This window comes from Triticum urartu, chromosome 4A (assembly GCF_056163025.1).
Source record: "Triticum urartu cultivar PI428250 chromosome 4A, HENAU_Tu73, whole genome shotgun sequence".
Taxonomy (NCBI): domain Eukaryota; kingdom Viridiplantae; phylum Streptophyta; class Magnoliopsida; order Poales; family Poaceae; genus Triticum; species Triticum urartu.
In genome coordinates this window covers 51017042-51035612 of record NC_141876.1, presented here as the reverse complement: position 1 = coordinate 51035612, position 18571 = coordinate 51017042, and positions in this window count along the sequence as shown.

Sequence of the window (18571 nt, the reverse complement as noted above, 5' to 3'; positions counted from 1 at the left end):
AGCTTGCACATTACATAGGCCAGAAATTTCAGATATCATAGAAACTCAGACAAAAGGATCATTGTTTGCTGCAAACAAGAGCATTGTCAGTTCTTCATAGTTGCAGTAGTTATCAAAGGAGAGAAGACATTTGTAATAAAAAAGTTGAGGCTATAGAACACTTGCCCTAGCAGTACAGAGACATCAAGGGTTAGTGCAAAGTGGCTTTCACAGACATACGAGTCATTGCTCAGGTCTGATCCAAACACAAGTATAATGACTTTGATTGACAACTGCAATGAGAAGTATGGTGTTGATGTGCCCAAGCACATGGCCTATAAGGCCAAAAACCTTGTTGTAGAGGTTGTTTTAGGAGAGCACAAGAAACAGTATCCCAGGCTGAAGGACTATGCTCAAACCATCATGGATACAACCCTGGGAGTAGATTTGTAGTTACAACTGTAACTCCAAAACCTACTAAAAAATACCACACCCAGGACCAAGGTTTCATGCTATGTTCTTCTGCATCGATGGAGCAAGGGAGGGCTTTCTCAATGGATGCATACCATTCATTGGTTAGTGACATGTTTATATGCTTTATTTAGTAGGTTCTATTGATGTACATGTCACATTTGCCTGTAGATGACATACATGTTCATATACTTTATTTAGTAGTTTGTTTAGTAGTGTTATATAGTGAATAAACTTGCTCCTTGCTTTTAGATGAAATATCTGAGGTGTTCAACAAGTACTGGAGCTCCTTGTTATATAGTGAATAGATTAGTAGTTTCATATAGTTACTGAATTTGGTCTTTTCATACAAAATAGGTGTTGATGGCTGCTTTATTAAGCTCACCACTGGAGCTCAAATACTTGCTGCCACTAGTAGAGATTGCAACAACAACATTTTCCCACTGGCATTTGGTATCGTTGGACAAGAGGATACAACAAACTGGTGTTGGTTTCTGCACCAACTAAAGATATGTCTAGGAGGAGAAGTTGGACAATTTGGTCCTTATACTACCATGTATGATAGATGATACGTCTCCAACGTATCTATAATTTTTTATTGTTCCATGATGTTATATTATCATTCTTGGATGTTTTATAACCATTTTATAGTCATTTTATATCATTTTTTCGGACTAACCTATTGACATAGTGCCAAGTGCCAGTTGCTGTTTTTCGCATGTTTTTTACATCACAGAAAATCAATATCAAACGGAGTCGAAACACCGTGAAACTTTTTGTGGATTTTTTATGGACTAGAAGACTCCCGATGGGCCAGAGCAGCACCTGGGGGGTTCCTCGAGGGGGCACAACCCACCAGGGCGCGGCAGGGGGCCCAGGTGCGCCAAGGTGGGTTGTGCCCACCTTGGTGGCCTCCTGCACCCCCTCTTTACCCTATAAATTCACAAATATTCCAAAAACCCTCGGGGTTAACCTAGATCAGAAGTTCCGCCACCGCAAGGCTCTGTAGCCACCGAAAACCAACCTAGACCCTTTTCGGCACCCTGCCGGAGGGGGGAATCATCTCCGTGTTGGGGAACGTAGTAATTTCAAAAAAATCCTACGCACACGCAAGATCATGGTGATGCATAGCAACGAGAGGGGAGAGTTTCATCTACATACCCTCGTAGACTGTAAGTGGAAGCGTTATGGCAACGCGGTTGATGTAGTCATACGTCTTCACGATTGACCGATCCTGGTACCGAAAGTACGACACCTCCGCAATCTGCACAAGTTCAGCTCGGTGACGTCCCACGAACTCATGATCCAACAGAGTGTCGAGGGAGAGCTTCGTCAGCACGACGACGTGATGACGGTGATGATGATGCTACCGGAACAGGGCTTCGCCTAAGCACCGCTACGATATGACCGAGGTGGATTATGGTGGAGGGAGGCACCGCACACGGCTGGAAACAATCAACTTGTGTGTTCTAGGGTGACCCCTGCCCCCGTCTATAAGGAGCAATGGGGAGACTGGCCGGCCCTTGGAGCGCGCCAGGAGAGGAGGAGTCCTCCTCCTAGTAGGAGTAGGACCCCCCTTTCCTACTCCTACCAGGAGGGGAAAGGAAGGAGGAGAAGGAAAGGGGGCGCCGCCCCCCTTCCCTAGCCCAATTCGGACCAGAGGGGGAGGGGGCGCGCGGCCTGCCCTGGCCGGCCCTCTCTCTCTCCACTAAGGCCCATGTGGCCCATTAGTTCTCCGGGGGGGGGGGGGGTCCGGTAACCCTCCGGTACTCCGGTTTTCTCCGAAATCATCCGGAACACTTCCGGTGTCCGAATATAACCGTCCAATATATCAATATTTATGCCTCAACCATTTCGAGACTCCTTGTCATGTCCGTGATCACATCCGGGACTCCGAACTACCTTCGGTGCATCAAAACACATAAACTCATAATACCGATCATCATCGAACGTTAAGCGTGCGGACCCTACGGGTTCGAGAACTATGTAGACATGACCGATACACGTCTCCGGTCAATAACCAATAGCGGAACCTGGATGTTCATATTAGCTCCCACATATTCTACGAAGATCTTTATCAGTCAAACCGCATAACGATATACGTTGTTCCCTTTGTCATCGGTATGTTACTTGCCCGAGATTCGATCGTCGGTATCTCAAAACCTAGTTCAATATCATCACCGAAAAGTCTCTTCACTCGTTCCGTAATGCATCATCCTGTAACCAACTCATTAGTTATATTGCTTGGAAGGCTTATAGTGATGTGCATTACCGAGAGGGCCCAGAGATACCTCTATGACAATCGGAGTAACAAATCCTAATCTCGATCTATGCCAACTCAACAAACACCATCAGAGACACTTGTAGAGCACCTTTATAATCACCCAGTTACGTTGTGAAGTTTGGTAGCACACAAAGTGTTCCTTCGGTATTCTGGTGTTGCATGATCTCATAGTCATAGGAACATGTATAAGTTATGGAGAAAGCAATAGCAACAAACTAAACAATCATCGTGCTAAGCTAACGGATGGGTCAAGTCAATCACATCATTCTCTAATGATGTGATACCGTTAATGAAATTATAACTCATGTCTATGGTCAGGAAACATAACCATCATTGATTCAACGAGCTAGTCAAGTAGAGGCATACTAGTGACACTCTGTTTGTCTATGTATTCACACATGTACTAAGTTTCCGGTTAATACAATTCTAGCATGAATAATAAACATTTATCCTGATATAAGGAAATATAAATAACAACTTTATTATTGCCTCTAGGGCATATTTCCTTCACTCTGGTGGCCATCTTCATCATCCCGGCGGCCACCACGATGGGGAGGGAGTAGTCCACCCTCGGGGCTGAGGGTTTGTACCAGTAGCTATGTGTTTAATATCTCTCTCTCTCTCTCATGTTCTTGAGATGTCACGATCTTGATGTATCACGGGCTTTGTTAATATAGTCGGATCATATGGTGTTTTCCCCTCTCTATCTTGTTGTGATGAATTGAGTTTTTCCCTTTGAGATTTTGTTGTTATTGGATTGAATACTTTTATGGATTTGAGAACACTTGATATATGTATTGAAATTGAATACTCATGATGACAATGGGGTATCGTAATTGATTCACTTGATATATGTTTTGGCACTCAACTCGCAGATTCCCGGGGTGACATTGGGGTAACCTACACATAGGGGTTGATGCACATTCTTGTCTTTGTTTCTCCGGTAGAAATCTTAGGGCACTCTTTGAAGTTCTTTGTGTTGGATTGAATATTATGAATTTGAATTTGCTTTGGTGTTATTTTAGTATGAACTCTTGGTTAGACCGATCAGAAAGAATAGCTTCGTGTTATTTTAGTACGAACTCTGGGATAGATTGATCGGAAAGAATAGATTTGAGGTGGTTTCGTACCCTACAAACAATTCCGTCTTATGTTCTCTGCTAGATCGGAACTTTGGAGTGATTCTTCGTTGCACGTTGAGGTACGGTTATATGATCCAATTATATTAGCACTGTTGAGAGATTGCACTAGTGAAAGTATGGACCATAGGCCTCATTTTTAAGCATTGCAATACCATTTTTGTGCCCGTTTACTATTTGCTACCTTGCTATTTTATTTATTTAGATTATAAAAATATATTTCTACCATCCATATTACACTTGTATCACCATCTCTTCGCCGAACTAGTGCACCTATACAATTTGCCATTGTATTGGGTGTGTTGGGGACACAAGAGATTTCTTATATTTGGTTGCATGGTCGTTTGAGAGAGACCATATTCATCCTACACCTCTCATGGATTGATAAAACTTTGGTCATCCCCTTGAGGGAAAATTGCTTGTCCTACAGAACTCTGCGCTTGGAGGCCCAACACGTGTCTACAAGAATAAAGTTGCATAGTAGACATCAAGCTCTTTTCTGGCGCCGTTACCGAGGAGGTGAGTGCTTGAAGGTATATCTTTAGATCTTGCAATCGAATATTTTAGTTTCTTGTTTTATCACTAGTTTGGTTTATAAAAGAAAACTACATAAAAATGGAATTGAGGTTGCATCATATTATTTATCATCTTTAGAATATCTTTCTTGAAAATGATGGATCGGAAAATTGTGCTCAATTGTTAGAAGAAGAAGTCAATAAAATGTTTGGCACAAAATATTGGAATGATGAGCTTGATTGCAATGTTGTTAGTATGAATTTTTTGAATATCCATGATGCTAATGATATGCAAATCCATGAGCTTGGGGATGCTATGTTTGATGAAGATAATATTTTTACTCCCCCAAGTTCTGATGAGAAAATTTATTATGATGGTTGCACACCTCCTATTTATGATGATTATATTGATGAAAGTGGATTCGGAGAGGTCATGACTTTATTTAGTGATGAATCCACTATTTTGGAAGAGGTTGCAATTGATTATGACAACAAAGTTTCTATCTATAATGATTATGGTGATGACATGTATGCTATATTGAATAATGATAACCATGAAACTTGTCATCATGATTTTAATTTTCAATCACATGATATTTATTTTGTTGAGTTTGCTCCTACTACTATTGATGAGCATAAATTTTCTTATGTGGAGAGTAACAAAATTTCTATGATTATGCAACATGAAAAGAGTGCCTTATGTGATGGTTATATTGTTGAATTTCTTCATGATGCTACTGAAAATTATTATGAGGGAGGAACTTATGCTTGTAGGAATTGCAATAATATCAAGTTTCCTCTCTATGTGTTGAAAATCTTGAAGTTATGCTTGTTTTGCCTTCCTATGCTAGTTGATTCTTGTTCCCAAAAGTTGTTTTCTCACAAAATCCCTATGCATAGGAAGTGTGTTAGACTTAAATGTGCTAGTCATATGCTTCATGATGCTCTCTTTGTGTTTCAATTCTTATCTTTTATGTGAGCATCATTGAAATCATCATGCCTACCTAAAAGACATTAAAGAAAAGCGCTTGTTGGGAGACAACCTAACACTTTTACCTACTATTTTTGTGTGTTCACATGATTAGGCTACTCTAGTAATCATGTTTTATTGCTTTTGTTTCAATAAAGTGCCAAGTAAGACCTTTGGAATGGCTTACGATGATAGTTGCTTTGATCTTGCTGAAAAACATAAACTTTCGCGCTCAGGAAAACAATTATCATTTTTAACAGAAGCGTGATAAAATGCTAATTCCTTTTGCAGAAGATTAATAGACAAATTTCCCAGGTTTTCCTAATTTTTCAGAATTTTTGACAGATTCTGTTTTCAATGCAGAGTTTGCTTGTTTTCTAGTTTCTATGGCTTATATTGCTCAATATAAATTGTGTAAATGATATGATACAGTAGGAATTGTGTGGAAACAATTATGAATCTTGTATTTCAGAGTACCAAAGTGAAATGGTTTGCTCTTTATCATACTAACCTATCTCACAAAGTTCCGTTAAGTTTTGTCTGATTGAGGTTTTCAAGTTTTGGGTGAAATGTCGATATGAGGAGAATAAGGAGTGACAAGACCCTAAGCTTGGGGATTCCCAAGGCACCCCAAGTTAATATCTAAGGAATATCCAAGCAACTAAGCTTGGGTATGCCCCGGAAGGCTTCCCCTCTTTCGTCTCCAACATTATCAGTAACCTCACTTGAAGCTATGTTTTCATTCGTCACATGATAAGTGTTTTGCTTGAAGCATCATTTTATTTTGTTATAATTTGCTTGCTGTTATTTAGAATAATGTTTCACATCTTTTATTTCAATAAAAGTGGCAATGATAGCCTTTGCCATGCTTATTTTGCAAGTATTCATGTTGCTGTTTGAAAACAGAAAGTTTACCGCTGTTGCAAAAATTCCCTAGGAAAGTCAGAATGTGATAAAATGTTGAAACTATTTGCAAAATGAGCTCTGATCAATTTTTTACAGTGTGGAAATTTTTTGTAACTTTTGGAGTTAAGTATGTATTGATACTCTTGCATTCTTTATAGACTGTACTGTTTTGGCAGATTGCTATTATGTTTGCTTGTTTAGTGATTCTATTTGAGGATAGGAGTATTAAATATGCAGAGGAATTTAGTATGCAATGTTGAATAATAATTTTAGTGATTTGCTACTATAGAGAATGATAAGGTTTTTGCATTGGTTTATACTAACTTATCTCTCGATTTCTTGATGAGTTTTGTGTGCATGAAGCTTTTGAGATTTAGGAAAACCGTGACATGAGAAGAATTGGGGAGACACAAAAGCTCAAGCTTGGGGATGCCCAAGGCATCCCAAGATAATATTTCAAGAAGTCTCAAGCATCTAAGCTTGGGGATGCCCCGGTAGGCATCCCACCTTTCTTCTTCAACAATTATCGGTTAGTATCGGTTGAGCCTAAGTTTTTGTTTCTTCACATGATGTGTGCTATTCTTGGAATTGCATTTTGTTTTGTTTTTGCTTCCTATTTTAATAAAGTACTTAGATATGAAAGTTTTTAAATAAAATAGAGTCCTCCAATAGTTTCTAGGGAGGCTAAGTAAGCGGCATTCACATCTCGTCAATGAAGCTCTTTTCTATGGAATTGCTCTAGTGCTTCACTTATATCTTTTTGGGCATGGTGTGCTTTAGTATTTTTGAAGAAATTCTCTCTTGCTTCACTTAAATTAATTTGAGAGAAATAAATATTATGCTCATGATCTTCACTTATATTTGTTTGAGCTTATCAAAAGCAACACATGAAAATTAGTTCCAAAGTGATAGATATCCAACAAGGACATAATAAAAACTTTCATGAAGATCATTGGACAAAATAAACTTGATTCTTAGTAATAGTTTTGAGATATGATGATGTGATATGTGAGTCATGTTGATGAGTAATTATTATTTAGTAAGAATATTGGTGTTAAGGTTTGTGATTCCCTATGCAAGCACGAAAGTCAATAGTTGTGCAATGAAATTACATCCTACTTGTGGTGCATTATTCGGTGTTAATTATGCTCAATGCTCACTTATGAGATTATTTGTTTCTTGGTTGGCCGCTTCTCAATCTTTTGCTAGCCTTCAATTTGAAGGAAATATGCACTAGAGGAAATAATAAAGTAATTATTTATTTCCTTATATCATGATAAATGTTTATTATTCATGCTAGAATTGTATTAACCGAAAACTTAGTACATGTGTGAATACATAGACAAACAGAGTGTCCCTAGTATGCCTCTACTTGACTAGCTCGTTAATCAAAGATGGTTAAGTTTCCTAGCCACGGACATGTGTTGTCAATTGATGAACGGGATCACATCATTAGAGAATGATGTGATGGACTAGACCCACCCGTTAGCTTAGCACTATGATCGTTTAGTTTATTGCTATTGCTTTCTTCATGACTTATACATGTTCCTATGACTATGAGATTATGCAACTCCCGAATACCAGAGCAACACTTAGTGTGCTATCAAACGTCACAACGTAACTGAGTGATTATGAAGATGCTCTACAGGTGTCTCCTATGGTGTTTGTTGAGTTGGCATAGATCGAGATTAGGATTTGTCACTCCGATTGTCGGAGAGGTATCTCTAGGCCCTCTCGGTAATGCACATCACTATAAGCCTTGCAAGAAATGTGACTAATGAGTTAGTTGTGGGATGATGCATTACGGAACGAGTAAACAGACTTGCCGGTAACGAGATTGAACTAGGTATTGAGATACCGAGGATCGAATCTCGGGCAAGTAAACATACCGATGACAAAGGGAACAAACATATGGTGTTACGCGGTTTGACCGATAAAGATCTTCGTAGAATATGTAGGAACCAATATGAGCATCTAAGTTCCGCTATTGGTTATTGACCAGAAGTGAGTCTCGGTCATGTCTACATAGTTCTCGAACTCGTAGGGTCCACATGCTTAACGTTCGATGACGATCGGTATTATGAGTTTATGTGTTTGATGTACCGAAGGTAGTTCGGAGTCCCGGATGTGATCATGGACATGACGAGGAGTCTCAAAATGGTCGAGACATAAACATCGATATATTGGAAGGCCATGTTTGGACACCAGAATGGTTCCAGATGAGTTCGGGCATTTATCGAAGTACCGGGAGGTTACCGGAACCCCCCGGGGGCTTAATGGGCCTACATGGGCTTTAGTGGAAGAGAGAGGAGAAGGCCAAGAGGAGGGGTGCCCCCCAAGCCCAATACGAATTGGGAGGGGGGCCGGCCCCCCTTTCCTTCCTCCCCTCTCTCCCTTCCTTCCCCCTCCTAGTAGGACTAGGAAAGGGTGGTTCCCCCCTTGGGGGCGCGCCCAAGGTGGCCGGCCGCCCCCCTCCTCCACCCCTTTATATATGGGGGAGGGGCACCCCATAGACACACAAGTTAATTGTTTAGCCGTGTGTGGTGCCCCCTCCACAGAATTCCACCTCGGTCATATCGTTGTAGTCCTTAGGCGAAGCCCTGCATCGGTAACTTCATCATCACCATTATCACGTCGTCGTGCTGACGAAACTCTCCCTCCGCCTCAGCTAGATCAAGAGTATGAGGGACGTCACGGAGCTGAACGTGTGCAGATCGCAGAGGTGCCGTGCGTTTGATACTTGATCGGTTCGATCGTGAAGACGTTCGACTACATCAACCGCGTTTTATAACGCTTCCGCTTTCGGTCTACAAGGGTACGTAGACATACTCTCCCCCTCTCATTGCATGCATCTCCTAGATAGATCTTGCGTGATTGTGGGATAATTTTTGAAATACCACGTTCCCCAAAAGTGGCATCAGAGCCAGGTCAATGCGTAGATGTTATATGCACGAGTAGAACACAAAGGAGTTATGGGCGTGGGTATATACATATTGCTTGCCGTTGCCCACAAGTATAGGGGATCGCAACAGTTTTTGAGGGTAGAGTATTCAACCCAAATTTATTGATTCGACATAAGGGGAGCCAAAGAATATTCTCAAGTGTTAGCAGCTGAGTTGTCAATTCAACCACACCTGGAAACTTAATATCTGCAGCAAGGTATTTAGTAGAAAAGTAATATGATAGTAGTGGCAATGGTAGCAATAGTAATATTTTTGTGTTTTATAGTGATTGTAACAGTAGCAACGGAAAAGTAAATAAGCGAAGAACAATATAGGAAAAGCTCATAAGCATCAGATCGGTGATGGAGAATTATGTCGGATGCAATCAATCATGCAACGGTTATAACACAGGGTGACACAGAACTAGATCCAGCTCATCAATGTAATGTAGGCATGTATTTCGAATATAGTCATACATGCTTATGGAAAAGAACTTGCATGACATCTTTTGTCCTACCCTCCCATGGCAGCAGGGTCCTATTGGAAACTAAGGGATATTAAGGCCTCCTTTTAATAGAGTACCGGACCAAAGCATTAACACATAGTGAATACATGAACTCCTCAAACTACGATCATCACCGGTAAGTATCCCGATTATTGTCACTTCGGGGTTAACGGATCATAACACATAATAGGTGACTATAGACTTGCAAGATAGGATCAACAACTCACATATATTCATGAAAACATAATAGGTTCAGATCTGAAATCATGGCACTCGGGCCGTAGTGACAAGCATGAAGCATAGCAAAGTCATAGCAACATCAATCTCAGAACATAGTGGATACTAGGGATCAAACCCTAACAAAACTAACTCGATTAGATGATAAATCTCATCCAACCCATCACCGTCCAGCAAGCCTACGATGGAATTACTCACGCACGGCGGTGAGCATCATGAAATTGGTGTTGGAGGAAGGTTGATGATGACGATGGCGACAGATTCCCTTCTCCGGAGCCCCGAACGGACTCCAGATCAGCCCTCCCGAGAGTTTAGGGCTTGGCGGCGGCTCCGTATCATAAAACTCGATGAATCCTTCTCTCTGATTTTTCTCCCCGAACATGAATATATGGAGTTGGAGTTGAGGTCGGTGGAGTGTCAGGGGGCCATGAGGCAGGGGGGCGCGCCCAGGGGGTAGGCGCGCCCCCACCCTTGTGGATAGGGTGTGGGCCCCTGACGTGGATCTTTCTTCCAGTATTTTTTATATATTCCAAAAATAATCTTCGTTGATTTTTAGGTCATTCCGAGAACTTTTATTTCCGCACAAAAATAACCCCATGGCAATTCTGCTGAAAACAACATCAGTTCGGGTTAGTTTCATTCAAATCATGCAAGTTAGAGTCCAAAACAAGGGCAAAAGTGTTTGGAAAAGTAGATACAACGGAGACGTATCAACTCCCCCAAGCTTAAACATTTGCTTGTCCTCAAGCAATTCAGTTGATAAACTGAAAGTGATAAAGAAAAACTTTTACAAACTCTGTTTGCTCCTGTTGTTGTAAATATGCAAAGCCAGCATTCAAGTTTTCAGCAAAGATTATGAACTAACCATATTCTCAATAATATTTAGGTCTCATGTTTACTCATATCAATGGCATAATCAGCTAGCGAGCAATAATAACAAATCTCAGATGACAACACTTTCTCAAAACAATCATGATATGATATAACAGGATGGTATCTCACTAACCCTTTCTGAGACCGCAAAACATAAATGCAGAGCACCTTTAAAGATCAAGGATTGACTAGACATTGTAATTCATGGTAAAAGAGATCCAGTCATAGTCACACTCAATGTAAACTAACAGTAATGGATGCAAATGACAGAGGTGCTCTCCAACTGGTGCTTTTTAATAAGAGGATGATGACTCAACATAAAAGTAAATAGATAAGCCCTTCGCAGAGGGAAGCAGGGATTTGTAGAGGTGCCAGAGCTCAGTTTTGAAATAGATATGAATAATATTTTGAGCGGTATACTTTCATTGTCAACATAACAACCGAGATATCTCAATATCTTCCATGCTACACACATTATAGGCGGTTCTCAAGCAGAATGGTAAAGTTTATACTCCCCACCACCAACAAGCATCAATCCATGGCTTGCCCGAAACAACGGGTGCCTCCAACTAACAACAATCCTGGGGGAGTTTTGTTTGCAATTATTGTGATTTAATTTGAGCATGGGACTGGGCATCCCGGTGACCAGCCATTTTCTCGTGAGTGAGGAGCGGAGTCCACTCCTCTTGAGAATAACCCGCCTAGCATGGAAGATACAGACAACCCTAGTTGATACATGAGCTATTCGAGCATACAAAACAGAATGTTTATTTGAACGTTTAGAGTTTGGCACATACAAATTTACTTGAAACAACAGGTAGATACCGCATAGAGGTAGGTATGGTGGACTCATATGGAACAACTTCAGGGTTTATGGAATTTGGATGCACAAGCATTATTACCACTTAGTACAAGTGAAGGCTAGAAAAAGGCTGGGAAGCGACCAGCTAGAGAGCGACAACAGTCATGAACATGCACTAAAATTAATTAACACCTAATGCAAGCATGAGTAGGATATAATGCACCATGAACATGAATATCGTAGAGGCTATGTTGATTTTGTTTCAACTACATGCGTGAACATATGCCAAGTCAGGCCTCTTGAATCATTCAAAAGAGGATACCACCCTATCATACCACATCACAACCATTTTAATAGCATGTTGGCACGCAAGGTAAACCATTATAAGCTCCTAGCTAATTAAGCCTGGCATAAGCAACTATAATCTCTAATTGTCATTGCAAATATGTTTATTTCATAATAGGCTGAATCAGGAACGATGAACTAATCATATTTACAAAAAAAAGAGATGTCAAGTTCATACCAGCTTTCCTCATCTCAATAAGTTCATCATATAATCATCATTATTGCCTTTCACTTGCACGACCAAATAGTGTGGAAAATAATAATAGTGCACGTGCATTGGACTAAGCTGGAATATGCAAGCATTCAATTCAAGGGAGAAGACAAGGTAATATGGGCTCTTTGTTAGATCAACAATAATGCATATAAGAGCCACTCTACATTTTCATCATGGTATTCTCCTCTCGACCCCCCCCCAAAGAAAAGAAAAGAAATAAAACTATTTACACGGGAAAGTCTCCCAACAAGCAAAAGAAGAACAAGAAATCTTTTTGGGTTTTATTTTTAATTACTACTACAGGCATGGAAAGTAAACTAGCTAAAAGCTACAACTATTTGTTTTTGGTTTTTCTTAAGGTTTATCAGACACACAAGAAGAAAGCTTAAAAATAAATTAAACTAGCATGGATGATACAATGAAAAAGTATGAGCACCGACAACTGGCATGAGTGTGTGAACATGAATGTAATTGATGTCTACTACACAACCTTCTTCTTGTAGATGTTGTTGGGCCTCCGAGTGCAGAGGTTTGTAGGACAGTAGCAAATTTCCCTCAAGTGGATGACCTAAGGTTTATCAATCCGTGGGAGGCGTAGGATGAAAATGGTCTCTCTCAAACAACCCTGCAATCAAATAACAAAGAGTCTCTAATGTCCCCAACACACCCAATACAATGGTAAATTGTATAGGTGCACTAATTCCGCGAAGAGATGGCGATACAAGTGCAATATGGATAGTAGATATAGGTTTTTGTAATCTGAAAATATAAAAGCAGCAAGGTAACTAATGATAAAAGTGAGCACAACCGGTATTGCAATGTGTTGAAACAAGGCCTAGGGTTCATATTTCCACTAGTGCAAGTTCCCTCAACAATAATAACATAATTGGATCATATAACTATCCCTCAACATGCAACAAAGAGTCACTCCAAAGTCACTAATAGCAGAGAACAAACGAAGAGATTATGGTAGGGTACGAAACCACCTCAAAGTTATCCTTTCTGATCGATCTATTCAAGAGTCCGTAGTAAAATAACATGAAGCTATTCTTTCTGTTCGATCTATCATAGAGTTCGTACTAGAATAACACCTTAAGACACAAATCACCAAAACCCTAATGTCACCTAGATACTCCAATGTCACCTCAAGTATCCGTGGGTATGATTATACGATATGCATCACACAATCTCAGATTCATCTATTCAACCAACACAAAGAACTTCAAAGAGTGCCCCAAAGTTTCTACCGAAGAGTCAAGATGAAAACGTGTGCCAACCCCTATGCATAAGTTCACGAGGTCACGGAACTCGCAAGTTGATCACCAAAACATACATCAAGTGGATCACATGATATCCCATTGTCACCACAGATAAGCACGTGAAAGACATACATCATGTGTTCTCAAATCCTTAAAGACTCAATCTGATAAGATAACTTCAAAGGGAAAACTCAATCCATCACAAGAGAGTAGAGGGAGAGAAACATCATAAGATCCAAATATAATAGCAAAGCTCGCGATACACCAAGATCGTGCCGACTCAAGAACACGAGAGAGAGAGAGAGATCAAACACATAGCTACTAGTACATACCCTCAGACCCGAGGGAGAACTACTCCCTCCTCGTCTTGGAGAGCACCGGGATGATGAAGATGGCCACAGGAGAGGCATTCCCCCCTCCGGCAGGGTGCCAGAACGGGTCTAGATTGGTTTTCGGTGGCTACGGAGGCTTCTGGCGGCGAAACACCCGATCTATTCTGCTCCCTGATGTTTCTAGTGTATATATATATAGGCGAAAGAAGTCGGTCAGGGGAGCCACGAGGGGCCCACGAGGGTGGGGGCGCGCCCAGGGGGGTAGGGCGCGCCTCCCTGCCTCGTGCCTCCCTCGAAGCTTCCCTGACGTCTACTCCAAGTCTCCTGGATTGCTTCCGTTCCAAAAATAAGTTCCGTGAAGTTTCAGGTCAATTGGACTCCGTTTGATTTTTCTTTTCTGTGATACTCTAAAACAAGGAAAAAACAGAAACTGGCACTAGGCTCTAGGTTAATAGATTAGTCCCAAAAATCATATAAAATAGCATATAAATGCATATAAAACATCCAAGGTTGATAATATAATAGCATGGAACAATGAAAAATTATAGATACGTTGGAGACGTATCAGCATCCCCAAGCTTAATTCCTGCTCGTCCTCGAGTAGGTAAATGATAAAAATAGAATTTTTGATGTGGAATGCTACCTAACGTATTTATCCATGTAATTCTCTTCATTGTGGCAATAATATTCAGATCCGAAAGATTCAAGACAAAAGTTTAATATTGACATAAAAATAATAATACTTCAAGCATACTAACTAAGCAATCATGTCTTCTCAAAATAACATGGCCAAAGAAGGTTATCCCTACAAAATAATATAGTCTGGCTATGCTCTATCTTCATCACACAAAATATTAAATCAGGCACAACCCCGATGACAAGCCGAGCAATTGTTTCATACTTTTGATGTTCTCAAACTTTTTCAATCTTCACGCAATATATGAGCGTGAGCCATGGATATAGCACTATGGTGGAATAGAATGGTGGTTGTGGAGAAGAAAAAAAAGGAGAAGATAGTCTCACATCAACTAGGCATATCAATGGGCTATGGAGATGCCCATCAATAGATATCAATGTGAGTGAGTAGGGATTGCCATGCAACAGATGCACTAGAGCTATAAGTGTATGAAATCTCAACAAAAGAAACTAGTGGGTGTGCATCCAACTCGCTTGCTCACGAAGACCTAGGGCATTTTGAGGAAGCCCATCATTGGAATATACAAGCCAAGTTCTATAATGTAAAATTCCCAGTAGTTTATGAAAGTGACAACATAGGAGACTCTTTATCATGAAGATCATGGTGCTACTTTGAAGCACAAGTGTGGTAAAAGGATAGTAGCATTGCCCCTTCTCTCTTTTTCTCCCATTTTTTGTTTTTGTTTTTTTGGGCCTTCTCTTTTTTTTGGCCTCTTTTTTATCTTTTTTTCGTCCGTAGTCTCATCCCGACTTGTGGGGGAATCATAGTCTCCATCATCCTTTCCTCACTGGGACAATGCTCTAATAATGATGATCATCACACTTTTATTTACTTACAACTCAAGAATTACAACTCGATACTTAGAACAAAATATGACTCTATATGAATGCCTCCGGCGGTGTACCGGGATGTGCAATGACTCATGAGTGACATGTATGAAAGAATTATGAACGGTGGCTTTACCACAAATACGATGTCAACTACATGATCATGCAAAGCAGACAATGATGGAGCTTGTCATAATAACGGAACGGTGGAAAGTTGCATGGCAATATATCTTGGAATGGCTATGGAAATGCCATAATAGGTAGGTATGGTGGCTGTTTTGAGGAAGGTATATGGTGGGTTTATGGTACCGGCGAAAGTTGCACGGTACTAGAGAGGCTAGCAATGATGGAAGGGTGAGAGTGCGTATAATCCATGGACTCAACATTAGTCATAAAGAACTCACATACTTATTGCAAAAATCTACAAGTCATCAAAAACCAAGTATTACGCGCATGCTCCTAGGGGGTAGATTGGTAGGAAAAGACGATCGCTCATCCCTGACCGCCACTCATGAGGAAGGCAATCAATAAATAAATCATGCTCTGACTTCATCACATAACGGTTCACCATGCGTGCATGCTACAGGAATCACAAACTTCAACACAAGTATTTCTCAAATTCACAACTACTCAACTAGCATGACTCTAATATCACCATCTCCATATCTCAAAACAATTATCAAGTATCAAACTTCTCATAGTATTCAATGCACTTATATGAAAGTTTTTATTATATCGCTCTTGGATGCCCATCATATTAGGACTAAATTCATACCCAAAGCAAATTACCATGCTGTTTAGGACTCTCAAAATAATATAAGTGACACATGAGAGTTCATCTATTTCTATAAAATAAAACCACCACCGTGCTCTAAAAAGATATAAGTGAAGCACTAGAGCAACAACAAACTACTCCAAAAGATATAAGTGAAGATCAATGAGTAGTCGAATAATTATGCAACCATATGAAGACTCTATAATATTTAAGAATTTCAGATCTTGGTATTTTATTCAAACAGCAAGCAAAACAAAATAAAATAAAATTACGCTCCAAGCAAAACACATATCATGTGGTGAATAAAAATATAGCTCCAAGTAAAGTTACCGATGAACGAAGACGAAAGAGGGGATGCCTTCCGGGGCATCCCCAAGCTTAAGCTTTTTGTGTCCTTGGATTTTACCTGGGGGTGCCTTGGGCATCCCCAAGCTTAGGCTTTTTCCACTCCTTATTCCTTAGTCCATCGAATCTTCACCCAAAACTTGAAAACTTCACAACACAAAACTTAACAGAAAACTCGTAAGCTCCGTTAGTATAAGAAAATAAATCACCACTTAAGTACAGTTGTGAACTCATTCTAAATTCATATTGGTGTAATATCTACTGTATTCCAACTTCTCTATAGTTCATACCCTCCGATACTACTCATAGATTCATCAAAATAAGCAAACAACACATAGAGAACAGAATCTGTCAAAAACAGAACAGTCTGTAGTAATCTGTAGGTTTCGAATACTTATATAACTCCAAAAATCCTGAGAAATTAGGAAGTCATAGGAAATTTGTTTATTAATATACTGCAACTGGAATTGGTATTTTATCTCTCTCTGGTAAAAAATGTAAATTATTCTTGTGAGCGCATACTTTCTGTTTTTTACAGCAAGATCAAATAACAATCACCCAAGAAGATCATAAATGTTTTACTTGGCACAAACACCAATTAAAACATAAAAAACACAATCATAATAGAGGATAGATGATTAATTTATTACTAAACAGGAGAAAAAAGCAAGGAACAAAAATTGGGTTGCCTCCCAACAAGCGCTATCGTTTAACGCCCCTAGCTAGGCATGATGATTTCAATGATGTTCACGTAAAAGATAAGAATTGTAACATAAAGAGGGCATCATGAAGAATATGACTATCACATTTAAGTCTAACCCTCTTCCTTTTCATAGGGATTTTGTGAGAAAACAACTTATGGGAACAATAATCAACTAGCATTGGAGGGCAAAGCAAGCATAACTTCAAAACTTTAAGCACATAGAGAGGAAACTTGATATTATTTCAATTCCTACAAGCATATGTTCCTCCCTCATAATAATTTTCAGTAGCATCATGAATGAGTTCAACAATATAACCATCACATAAAGCATTGCTTTCATGATTGTGACGCCCTCAATTCAACCGTACACTAATCATACACGCAAATGTGTACGATCAAGATCAAGGACTCACGGGAAGATATCACAACACAACTCTAGACACAAATTAAAATAATACAAGCTTTATATTACAAGCTAGGTCCTCGAGGGCACGAATACATAAGCTCTAATACACAAGAGTCAGCGGAAGCAACAATATCTGAGTACAGACATAAGTTAAACAAGTCTGCCTTAAGAAGGCTAGCATAAAAGCATCTACGATCGAAAAGGCAAGGCCTCCTGCCTGGGAGCCTCCTAACTACTCCAGGTCGTCAGCGGCCGTCACGTAGTAGTAGGCATCCTCGGGGTAGTAGTAGTCATCAGTGGCGTCGTCTAGCTCTTGGGGTCCGTCATCTGGTCGCAACAATTGGGTATGGGGGAAAAAGAAGTAGCAAAGCAACCGTGAGTACTCATCCAAAGTACTCGCAAGACTTACATCAGATCTAAACTAAGTATTCATCTGTATCAAAGGAAATGGGTTGTATCTGTGGACTAAACTGCAGAATGCCAGAAGATAAGGGGAAAGCCTAGCCTATCGAAGACTAGCATCTTCAAGCATCTTGCAGCATATGAGAGAGTATAGATCAACATAATGTAAAGTAGTAGTAGTGTTATCAACCTCGGCAAGAGATCCTTTCTGGACTCCCTGCGAGAAAGCAATCCCAGAGCCATATTATCCATTTCTCATCACAATCCATTTCTCATCACAAGTATCCAGTTCTAGTTGTATCGATCGGGATACAACTCCAAGTGTCCGTTACCGTAGGACAGGCTATCGATAGATGTTTTCTTCCCTGCAGGGGTGCACCAACTTACCCACCACGCTCGATTAACTCCGGATGGACACACTTTCTAGGGTCATGCCCGGCCTCGGCCAAACAATATGCCGCAACCCGACCTAGGCTTAATAGAGAGGTCAGCATGCCGGACTAAGCATATGCCCCCAGCGGTCATGGGCCATCTCCCCGAGAACTCCTGCACATTGCGTACGCGGCCGGTGAGCAGACCTAGCTACCTCCTTCAACAAGGCAGGAGCTTACGCAGTCCCACCCAGCGCGCGTCGCTCAGTCGC